The sequence below is a fragment of the Bombina bombina genome, chromosome 1 (assembly GCF_027579735.1).
Source record: "Bombina bombina isolate aBomBom1 chromosome 1, aBomBom1.pri, whole genome shotgun sequence".
NCBI lineage: Eukaryota > Metazoa > Chordata > Amphibia > Anura > Bombinatoridae > Bombina > Bombina bombina.
Genome location: NC_069499.1, coordinates 745,268,078 through 745,280,084, shown reverse-complemented (window position 1 = coordinate 745,280,084; position 12,007 = coordinate 745,268,078). Strand labels below are relative to the sequence as shown.

The 12,007-nt window shown below is 38.4% G+C and overlaps 1 long non-coding RNA gene across 1 annotated transcript; it reads left to right on the top strand.

Moving 5' to 3' along the window:
* The first annotated feature begins 2,352 nt into the window (after positions 1-2,352).
* On the top strand, positions 2,353-4,018 carry LOC128645933 (uncharacterized). The gene is made up of 2 exons (XR_008400160.1): positions 2,353-2,506; positions 3,574-4,018. It is a non-coding gene; the product is annotated as an uncharacterized LOC128645933 (long non-coding RNA).
* The last annotated feature ends 7,989 nt before the right edge of the window (positions 4,019-12,007 follow it).

Here is a 12,007-nt window from a genome sequence, read left to right as displayed (position 1 = left end):
CACGACCGACGCCAGTCTAGTGGGCTGGGGTGCGGTCTGGGAATCCCTGAAAGCTCAGGGTCTATGGTCTCGGGAAGAGTCTCTTCTCCCGATAAACTTTCTGGAACTGAGAGCGATATTCAATGCTCTCAGAGCTTGGCCTCAACTAGCAAAGGCCAAATTCATAAGGTTCCAATCAGACAACATGACGACTGTTGCTTATATCAATCATCAAGGGGGAACAAAGAGTTCCCTGGCGATGAAAGAAGTGACCAAAATAATTCAATGGGCGGAGGATCACTCCTGCCACTTGTCTGCGATCCACATCCCAGGAGTGGAAAATTGGGAAGCGGATTTTCTGAGTCGTCAGACATTTCATCCGGGGGAGTGGGAACTCCATCCGGAAATCTTTGCCCAAATAACTCAATTATGGGGCATTCCAGACATGGATCTGATGGCGTCTCGTCAGAACTTCAAGGTTCCTTGCTACGGGTCCAGATCCAGGGATCCCAAGGCGACTCTAGTAGATGCACTAGTAGCACCTTGGACTTTCAACCTAGCTTACGTATTCCCACCGTTTCCTCTCATTCCCAGGCTGGTAGCCAGGATCAATCAGGAGAGGGCCTCGGTGATCTTGATAGCTCCTGCGTGGCCACGCAGGACTTGGTATGCAGACCTGGTGAATATGTCATCGGCTCCACCATGGAAGCTACCTTTGAGACAGGACCTTCTTGTTCAAGTCCATTCGAACACCCAAATCTGGTCTCCCTCCAACGGCTTGGAGATTGAACGCTTGATTCTATCAAAGCGTGGGTTTTCAGATTCGGTGATAGATACTCTGGTTCAGGCCAGAAAACCTGTAACTAGAAAAATTTACCATAAAATATGGAAAAAATATATCTGTTGGTGTGAATCCAAAGGATTCCCATGGAATAAGATAAAAATTCCTAAGATTCTCTCCTTTCTTCAAGAAGGTTTGGAGAAAGGATTATCTGCAAGTTCCCTAAAGGGACAGATCTCTGCTTTATCTGTCTTACTACACAAAAGACTGGCAGCTGTGCCAGATGTTCAAGCATTTGTTCAGGCTCTGGTTAGGATCAAGCCTGTTTACAGACCTTTGACTCCTCCCTGGAGTCTAAATCTAGTTCTTTCAGTTCTTCAAGGGGTTCCGTTTGAACCCTTACATTCCATAGATATTAAGTTACTATCTTGGAAAGTTTTGTTTTTGGTTGCAATTTCTTCTGCTAGAAGAGTTTGAGTTATCTGCTCTGCAGTGTTCTCTTCCTTATCTGGTGTTCCATGCAGATAAGGTGGTTTTGCGTACTAAGCCTGGTTTTCTTCCTAAAGTTGTTTCTAACAAAAATATTAACCAGGAGATAGTTGTACCTTCTTTGTGTCCGAATCCAGTTTCAAAGAAGGAACGTTTGTTACACAATTTGGACGTTGTCCATGCTCTAAAGTTCTATTTAGAGGCTACTAAAGATTTCAGACAAACATCTTCCTTGTTTGTTGTTTATTCTGGTAAAAGGAGAGGTCAAAAAGCGACTTCTACCTCTCTTTCCTTTTGGCTTAAAAGCATCATCCGATTGGCTTATGAGACTGCCGGACGGCAGCCTCCTGAAAGAATCACAGCTCACTCCACTAGGGCTGTGGCTTCCACATGGGCCTTCAAGAACGAGGCTTCTGTTGACCAGATATGTAAGGCAGCGACTTGGTCTTCACTGCACACTTTTGCCAAATTTTACAAATTTGATACTTTTGCTTCTTCGGAGGCTATTTTTGGGAGAAAGGTTTTGCAAGCTGTGGTTCCTTCCGTTTAGGTGACCTGATTTGCTCCCTCCCTTCATCCGTGTCCTAAAGCTTTGGTATTGGTTCCCACAAGTATGGATGACGCCGTGGACCGGACACACCAATGTTGGAGAAAACAGAATTTATGCTTACCTGATAAATTACTTTCTCCAACGGTGTGTCCGGTCCATGGCCCGCCCTGGTTTTTTAATCAGCTCTGATGAATTATTTTCTCTAACTACAGTCACCACGGTATCATATGGTTTCTCCTATATATATTTCCTCCTGTCCGTCGGTCGAATGACTGGGGTGGGCGGAGCCTAGGAGGGATCATGTGACCAGCTTTGCTGGGACTCTTTGCCATTTCCTGTTGGGGAAGAGAATATCCCACAAGTAAGGATGACGCCGTGGACCGGACACACCGTTGGAGAAAGTAATTTATCAGGTAAGCATAAATTCTGTTTTGTATGTTTCCCCTTTTGACTACATAAAATAAATATACTGTGTCTTGGTATAAAAAACTAAAATGTTTTTAAAATTGAATAAACTTGATTTATGTTGTGAAATCATATTGCACATAATTTGAATGTCTTTCTCCATTACAGAAATGTACGCTTTGCAGTCTTCTAGGCGCCACCATTGGCTGTGAAATTAAGGCCTGTGTGAAAACTTATCACTATCATTGTGGTGTTGAAGACAAAGCTAAATATATTGAAAACATGTCAAGAGGCATTTACAAGTAAGAATGTTTGTCTGCATATTGCATTACATATACTTACATTAAATATGCTTGCAGCAAGGTAGAATCTAAAGTTTTTAAAAAAAATCACACATTATGTATATGTGCAGTCTTATAGGAGAATACACTTCCTGTGCAGTGATTACTGACATTTCTAATGTATACATTTTCTAATAAAACAAAAAAAAACTATAGCCCTAAAGTTTAGGCAACACTTATTGAGCTGATGTAATTTACTACTGACTTGTTGAAGTAACTCTATAGTATATATGTTGTTAGTGCTATCTAGCCCATGAATGTTTTCAGGCAAATTTCCCATGCATTGATCTTTGTATATTTTAAGGGATATTACACAGTACATAGATGCTAAACTTGATGATGTATTTGAATCGAAGATTAGCCTTAGAAAAATATGTAGATGTACTTTTACCATGATATTAGTTGTTTAACTATGGACGGTATAAGTGTTAAGATTTAGATTCTATAAAGTACATTAGATTATACATAGTATTAGGTGCCACCATATTTGAAGTAGTTTTCTACATATCTTTGTCTTCTGCTAAAAACAATTAGGGAAAGCTAGATAGATATATTATGAGAGAGATATAGATATATATTTGTATTTATTTTAGTATAGTAAAAGATGTCTAAGCTTAAGTTTTAACCTTGGCAGCATCCATTACTTTACAGAAACAACGTGGAATTTAAAAAAAAATAAAAAAATCTGAGCTAAATTAAAGGAAAAGGGGACCCAATAAATAATGAAAGTATATTGTTGGTTTTTTTTTTTTTTTTAACTACACATAATTATGCATTTAATATTACAATTTCATACTGTTTAATACCCCTTTAAACTGCTAGATCAGCATCATTAACATGCTTCATGTCTTGATCTCTTGGCGCTCATGCAACTGGTTTAGTGAGTACATATTGTTCACACAATTTCCCCAAGTTCCTTTTAAATATACTACATTTAGAAGTTAGGTTCCTGAAAGTATTTCAAAGTGTCTCTCAAATGAGTGTCATGTTATCACTGACTTCTATTTTTTTAAACCTCTTTCCCTCAGACTTTATTGTAAAAACCACAGTGGAAATGATGAGCGTGACGAAGAAGATGAAGAGCGGGAAATCAAGAGCAAGGTCAATGCAACTACTGCCCACAGTGCAAACACTCCACAGCAGCTCAATGGCAACTAAGGCTCAATACATTCTTGGAAGGACAAATCAGGAGTCGGAGAATACTTCATACACATTCTATAAGAATGCAGGAAGATCCAGCCTAGAATGGATTTATCTAGGATTGTGTAAAGGACTGTAGGGGAATGGGAAAGTTGTATTTTTTCAATGGTTATTTGATAATTTTGTATGTATCACTGACTACATACGTTTTAGGTTCATAATCCAGTCAAGTTTTTTCTCCATTTTTATTATTTTCTTTAATAGCATTTCCTTGGTTTGGAAAAAATTTCAAGGGAATAAAAAAAAAGAAAAGAAAAATGTTTCCTAAACTGATTGGTGGTCAGACGTGGCTTGCTTTACAACATGTTATTTCTTATGTTTAAATTAAGACTTGAAAATCCATGAATGTTAATCAGCATTTCATTAGTTCAACAATATTATACACTTATGGTATATAATGCCTGAACCTGGATTTCAAAATAATTTGTTATTTCCAATGACACAGTGAGTCCACGTATCATCATCAATTACTGTTGGGAATATCACTCCTGGCCAGCAGGAGGAGGCAAAGAGTACCACAGCAAAGCTGTTAAATATCACTTCCCTACCCAGAATTCCCAGTCATTCTCTTTGCCTCTAGTGCAAGGAGGAGGGGAAGTAATTGGGTGTCCTGATTATGATTCTTCTATCAAGATTTTTTTATTTTGAAGCCAGGGCAGGCTTGCTCTGACCTTCCATCACTAGCTAGGCTTAGCTGTACTCCACGTTAGTCTCTTCAGCAGGGCTGTGGTAGCTTTAAACAGTTAGGAACTTTGTAAAGTGTGCTTTACTGCATTTTCCTAACATGTTGCTACCCTGGTATAGAAAGCCTGAGTAGGTTTACTCTGTCTTTCTTTTTACACAGGTCTCTGTGAGGAGCGGCATCCTCATACTTTGTGAGTCGTCTGCCAGACAGCTAGAATGCAGGTAAGTGCCTTTGTTCTTCTGGGGCTAGAAGACTGGCACTAAAGGGGTTAAGGACCCTCTGCTATTAGTGGGACAAATCCTGAGGGAGACTTGGGCAGTTTGCAGGCACGTTAGTCATGAGACTTGGATTCTGGGGGTTAATCTCCTTCAGAGTAAGGAAGGGGTTAACCACCTTGGGGCTTAGATTTATTGAGTACTATTTGGGTTTTAACCTGTACTTGGGCAGCTTCCACCTAGCTTCAAAGTTTGAAACTTGGCTGTTAACTGAGAAGAGAGCGCGTAGGGCGCCATTTCTAAGGGAACTGCATAGTTCATATTGCCTTATGAGAAGTAATATCTCTGAGTTGGGGTATTTTTTTCCACCTTTTTAGAAAGTGAAGCGCTGACTTATTACTTATGTTTGTACCCTGTATAAATTTGTATGTTATAGTGCGGCAGGGTGAAGCACGATGTTCGCACGCTTCTTCCCATACTATTTTTAGTGGTTCCGTCTTCTTCTTTTTAGATAGAAACGCCATTTTAGATCATAGTTTTGATTACTCTGCCTCGATTTCACAACCGAGAGTGGAGCTGTGCTTCTAGTCTGAACGGTACTGAGATAGTGCTGTGAGGCAGAGTTAAGCGCTTTTCATAGTTCCCCAAACCAGGCTTTCGTCTGTTATTTTTACAAACTGAGGTTATATAGAGTTTCAGTTTTTGCTGGAGAAAATAAATTTTGAGTGTTGTTACATAGTTTCCACATACTCTTGTTTTATGTTAAATTATTTTGTTTTTATAACATAAGGAATCTTTATCATAATTTCATAAAATTGTTTGCTAAAAAATAGTACAGATGTCTGTTCCTAAGTATATTTTAAGTCCAGCAAATCTATATAAATTTAAAGTGACAGGGTCATTTTATATTTTGTATTTTAATTATTTTAAATAATTTTATGCATTTTATTTTAGCCTCATGTCTCCATGGATGATGCTGTCTAGGCTAATGCCACAGCTTCTCCTCAATTGTCCCAAGTCCTTTTGTTGTGGCATCACATGCAGTGCTTTGTAGTTCCTCTCAATCTCCTGGAGGAGTTATTTGTTGCAGAATTGTCTGCCCAGGTATCTTCTGGTATCTGTGGCTTCATCTGCTTTTCCTATATTAAAGGGAAATCGCTAGAGGAAATTGAATTAATCAGATAGTAAGGTTTCTGCTCCACTAGCTACTATTTATATTGCCTTCCTTATAGTCAGATAAGGAGGTTAGTCGGTAGCGTTTGAGGGTTAAATCTCCAATTCGGGCAGTATTATCCTTCATCTGTTGCTGGAGTGGGCTACTTCAGATGTATACTTGCACACCTCGTGTACTGTTAAAGGAGGTTTTAGCTGCCTGGGCGACACCGATACTCCTGTCGTTGTCAACCCTTGGAAGTTTTGTAAACTTTATAAGTTTCTATGATTTTCCTTCTTAGGTGGAAGTGTTTCTAGAAGTGCTATGGAGATTCCACAGGAATAGGAGGTACTGGGGATACCTGTCTCTCGTCCTTTAAAGGATTTTCCTGTCGCTGGCTTCATTTAAATGCATGGTGCACTTCGTAGAAGCCTTTCTATTGTGTCCTGAGAGCCTCGATTCCTAGGGAGGTTAGATAGCTCCTTACGGATCCTTAGATAAGAACGTTAACTGTTCTTTTAGAGAAATGCATTATCGTCTTACTTGCTGTGCTAGTTCGTTGATGGCTGTTGTGGCCTAGTGGTTAGCATGCCTGGCTTGAAGGCTCATGTTTAGAACTCGAACCCAGGCATGGGCCTTTGTGTCCTCTCAATTCTTAACAATGCAGCATATCTCTTAAAGCATTTTCGGAGACACCTACCTGTGACTTAGTAGTCAGCCTAGGTTTATAGCTCTGCAGTTGCAACTTCTATATTTTAGGTTTTCTCCAATTCCTCGCTTCTGGTTTTTCCTTTTAAGGATGAGACCTCGTTGGATTAGTCTGGCAGAATGATCCTCTGACTTACAGGGGGGAAAAGTTTTTTTTTTTTTTTTTACCACATGTCAAGATAGTAAGACTAACGGAAAGTTTTTTTTTTTTTCCTTTTCTGCAGGGCTTGTCAGGTCTTGGTATCAAACTATTCTTAGTTCAATCTAAGATTTCCTCCCGTGGGCATATTTCTCCTTCTACAGTATCCGCAGTCCGGGTTGGATGAGACGCATTCCTTGAACTGGGTTCAAGATCTTCATCTTTTGGAGTGATTGTTCCAGTCTGGGAGCGAGATCTAGATATTTCCTCAAGTTCTCTCAGGTTCTGACCTTCAAGGTAGTATCCATTCTCCTTTGGTTCATGAAGGGCCTGTTCATATCGAACATAGACCTGAAGGGTGTGTATTTTTTGTTCCCATGATTGGGATCTTCTCAAGTTTTCTGAGTTTCGTCAGTCTAGAAGGACTTGTAGGTCTCGGAATATTGCAAGGGGGATTCTTGATCATATATGATCAGATGTCAGCCTTCCTTCGAGCAAACTCTCTTTCAAGAGATCTTGTCCAGTCTTCTTTCCCATGGTTTGGAAATGATTTTGGAGAAGTTACTTTGCTCCATCTGCAAGGGTGATTTTTTTGGGGACTTTCATAGATTCTCTATCTAGGAGAAGATAATCAAGTAGTTTTTTCTTTTTCCTGCAGTCTTCTGTCCGGCCATCAACAAGCTCTGGTGGTCCGGTAGATAGATTAGTCGTTTTGTAACCAGAGGGTTGGGAGAGATTTATTCTGATGGTCGCCACGGACATCATTTCCTTTTCTACTTATTAAAATGGAGAAATTTCGGATCTTCTCAGGGGACAGATCTAGATCAATAGATAAGAGACTCCCTCCAGCACTGTTTTTTTTTTTTCAGGAGTACCTGTTTCAGGCACGTGTTTCTGGAGACATTCCTGGGTAATGTGGCAATGGGCTCCTACTTTCTGGACTGGGATGCAGTCTGGTACTTGCTTGAAGCACAGGGTTTATTAATCTCTGAAGTGTCTGTGTACCTCTTTTACAGTTAAGGGTGAGTTACATTGCTCTGATGGCCTGGCCTCAGTCGTCATTAAATTGAAAATATTACATCTAGGACTTTAATCATCTACCAGGGTGGAACTCTGAGTTCCTTAGCCTTGTAGGAGGTGATTTGATATGTGCGGTGAGCGGCAGCTTACAATTGCTGTCTGTTTTCCTCTATTTAGGGGTGAACAATTGAACTTCTGAACAGACAGATAATTCTCCCGGGGAGTGGGCTCTCCATTCAGAGGTGTTTTCTAGGTAAACCCTAAAAAGGGGGGTTCTGGAGTTGGCTCGTTTATGCAGAAGCCATGCTTATGAGGTTAGGTTCATGATCAAGTGATCCGCAGACCGTCTTGATAAATGTTCTGGTGGTTTTTCTTGGGAATCAGTCTGGCATAACTATTTCCTCCGTTATTCACGAATCCGTATTCGTATCAATTAGGAGAGTCAGTGATTCCAATAGCCCCTGCGTAGCCTTGTAGGCTCTGGTATACAGACCTAGTGGAAGGTCTCTTCTCCCTCCTTGGAGACTTCCTCTGAGGAAAGACCTTCTGAATCGAAGGGTTCCTTCCTTTTTTCTATTTTCGTTTCTCTAAAGCTGTCTGCTTGCAGATTGATCGATTAGTTGGTCTAAGAGAGTTTTTTTCTGACTCGGTCTTTAAGACCATGTTTCAGGCTTGCATGCCAGTTACTAGAAAGTTTTTTCATAAGATATGGCATAAATATATTATTTATGAATTCAAGGGTTACTCTTGGAGTAGGGTCAGGATTCCGGGGAATTGTATTTTCTCCAGGAAGCCCTGGTAAAGGGGTCTGATCTCTGCTCTGTCCATTCTGCTACACAGGCGTCTGGCAGACGTGCCGGATGTTCAGTCCTTTTGTCAGGCCCTGGTCAAAATCAGGCCTGTGTTTAAATCAGTTGCTCCATGTTGGAGTCTTAACCTTGTTCCTAAAATTTTGCATCAGGCTCCGTTTAAGCCTATGCTTTTCCTTGGAGATTAAAATGTTATCTTGGAAGGTTTTGTTTCTTTTTGCCTTTTCGTCTGCTAGGAGAGTCTCTGGACTCTCAGCGTTGCAGTATGATTCCCCTTATCTTTTTTTTTCATTCTGATAAGGTGGTTCTGTGTACTAGTTAGGTTTCCTTCCTATAGTTGTTTCAGATAGGAATATTGATCAAATAAATCGTTGTGCCTTTCTTGTGTCCTAATCCTCCTCATAAGGAACGGTTGCTGCACATCCTAGATGTGGTGCGTGCGCCGCAATTCTATTTGCTGATGAATAGGAACTTTCGCCAGTTTTCTGCTTTGTCGTTTTCTCTGGGAAATGCAAGGGTCAGAAGGCTACGGCTACTTCTCTTTCGCTTTGGCAGAAGAGTATTTTTTTTCTTTTGGCCTATGCAACTGCTGGTCATCAGTCTCCTGAGAGAATCACGGCTCATTCCAAGAGGGCTGTTTGTTCTTCCTGGATTTTCAAGCATGAAGCTTCTGTTGAACAAATTTACAGGACTGCAATTTGGTCCTTTATGCATACTTTTTATAAATTTGATACTTTTGCTTCTGCTGAGGCTTCTTTTGGGAGAAAGGTTCTTCAAGCAGTGGTGCCTTCTGTTTAGGTTACCTGTCTTGTCCCTTACTACTTATGTGTCCTCTGGCTTGGGTTTTGGTTCCCAACAGTAATTGATGATGATCCGTGGACTCACCATGTCATTAGAAAGAAAAAAAAATTTATGCTTACCTGATAAATTTATTTCTTGACACGGTGAGTCCACGGCCTGCCCTGTATTCAGACAGTTTTTTGGTTTATAAACCTCAGGCACCTCTGCACCTTGAGTTATTTCCTTTTCTCCTTTCCTTCTGTTGATTTGACTGGGGGTTCTGGTTAGGGAAGTGATATTTAACAGCTTTGCTGTGGTGCTCTTTGCCGCCTCCTGCTGGCCAGGAGTGATATTCCCAACAGTAATTGATGATTTGTGGACTTACCGTGTCAAGAGAGAAATACATTTATCAGGTAAGCATAAATTTTGTTTTTTATAGGTTTTATGAAGAATAAATTCCAAATATTGGAGTTTAATGGTGTCTTCAGTTGTATTAAAAAAAAAATACATTAACAAATGTATACATTTGCAGGCTTAAAATATCAGTAGTAGAATATCCTTTATTCAGTTTATGACTTAGTAGTAAAATGTTTAAGAGGTTTCCCTAACTTATGTGTTTGTGCCAAAGGGCTTTGTTTTTCCTGTTGTAATTGTTTACCTTATTTCTTGTTTTGGCTTCTACACTTCAGTTTTTTTCTCTTAGAAGAAATCATGTTGTAATTGAGGCTAGTGACTTTTTTATATATTGGAATAAATGTTCTATATCCGGGTCCAAAACCATGTATATGTTGGAGTAATGGTTTTAAAGTAACATTTTACAAGAGATGACTATATATGAAAATATTAAAACCTTTTAGTTAGTATCCATAAAAACAAAGCGAAGTGTACAGTAGCAAATATTTAATTTTTTATTTTAAAATCCTCAAACTTTTGGTACAGAAGTGTTTGAATCGTCTATATGACTGAAAACAAGGCATGACCTACATCTTAAGCATTATCCAGGTTTACCTTTTACAGTATATACACCATAATAAAAAAACTTTAACTTGAATTATAGACCTGTTTTCTTTTGTAAAATTTAAAGGGACATGATTGAGATAGAGAATATAATTTTAAACAACTTTACAATTTACTTCTATTATCTCATTTGCTTCATTCTTTAGATATTCTTTGTTGAAGAAATAGCAAGGCACATGGGTGAGCCAATCACACGAGGTATCTATGTGCAGTCACCAATCAGCAGCTACTGAGCCTATTTAGAAATGCTTTCCAAAAAAAGTGATCAAGAGAATTACTCAAATTAGATAATAGAAGTAAATTGGAAAGTTATTTAAAATTGCATTATCTTTCTAAATCGTGAAATAAAAAAATTCGATTTGATGTCACTTTAAGCAACACAAAATGTGTTGCCAAATATGTAATTTATATATAGCCATTGTATATTAATGGTTGTACGTAAAGAACAGTTTTATTTCTGTGAGATTTAAGTTAATTATGCCTTTTTACTGGTTTCTGAGGTTTTTTTTCACGGCAATCAGCTCTCCATACTTTTCTGCTGATCAACGCAACCAAATTGCCATATTTTCTGATGCATGGTTAAATTGTTTTATTTAAAATGCTGCAAACCCTTTACTTCTGCTGCCGCAATTATATGTGGGGAACAGTATAGATCAGTTGTGCAACAATAATCTTCTAGAGCTGAAGACAGACTGGATATAATTGACAAATTGTTATCAAGCTTAGGAAACAGCAAGACTAACGAGAAGCAAGACACTTTTTTTAGGAGCAAAACGAGAGAGGGAGAGAAAGATTTATAGATATCTGTAGAATAATCCAAAACTTTAGCTGTGGCTTACTGGATTTGTCATGTATTTACTTAGGCACTAGTTGTTGTTTTTTCAAATATAGGGAAAGGTTAAAAATCTAGAACTGCCTCAAGCTCTTGAGAATACGTATTGGATAAACTTTTTTCTTTCATGTAATTGGCCAGAGTCCATGAGCTAGTGACGTGTTTCCTGTCAGTATATTTATAAAAATCTTCAGTAGTGCTCTCCAAATAATATATCAGCCTATGGCAGGGTTATAATACAATGTATTTAATAATAATCCTTTAAAAATATCAACCCTCAATCAATATGCATCTGCTAGAAACCATTAAATTAATATAAATATCTGAATTCTTTTTATTAGTTAATATCTATGAGCATATTGGAATATATTTGTAATATCAGAATATGACGCAATATTATATGCGTTTAAAAAGACTATTAAGATATGCTATACTTCTTACAAAATTCAAAAAGTTTACCTTTAAAACCAGCCTTATTTACAAATAGCCTTTCATTCAATTAACACAAAGGGATTCTAAGTAAAATACTCAGCTATTTACCCACACTTCACGCTAACACAATTCTACTTTAAAATATCAAAATTTTCACAGATAATTTACTTAGCATCAATGATATATGTTTAACAATACACAGGCTTATGAAATACTAACTTGAAATACAAACTACTTCTTTAAATCTGCTACATACAGCAATTATACATGTTTACTTTAAATATTTGCATACTAACAGGCAAGCTAAGAGCTATTTAAGGCTATGCAATACAGTTTAAAACACAATTTGCTCTTTTCAATCTACCCACAATCTTTCAATACGTTACCAGGATAAACGCCAATCGATATCCAATATCTTTCAGCAGGTTTAATCTCACCTCAGAAATATTAATAAGTATATTTGGAATCAATG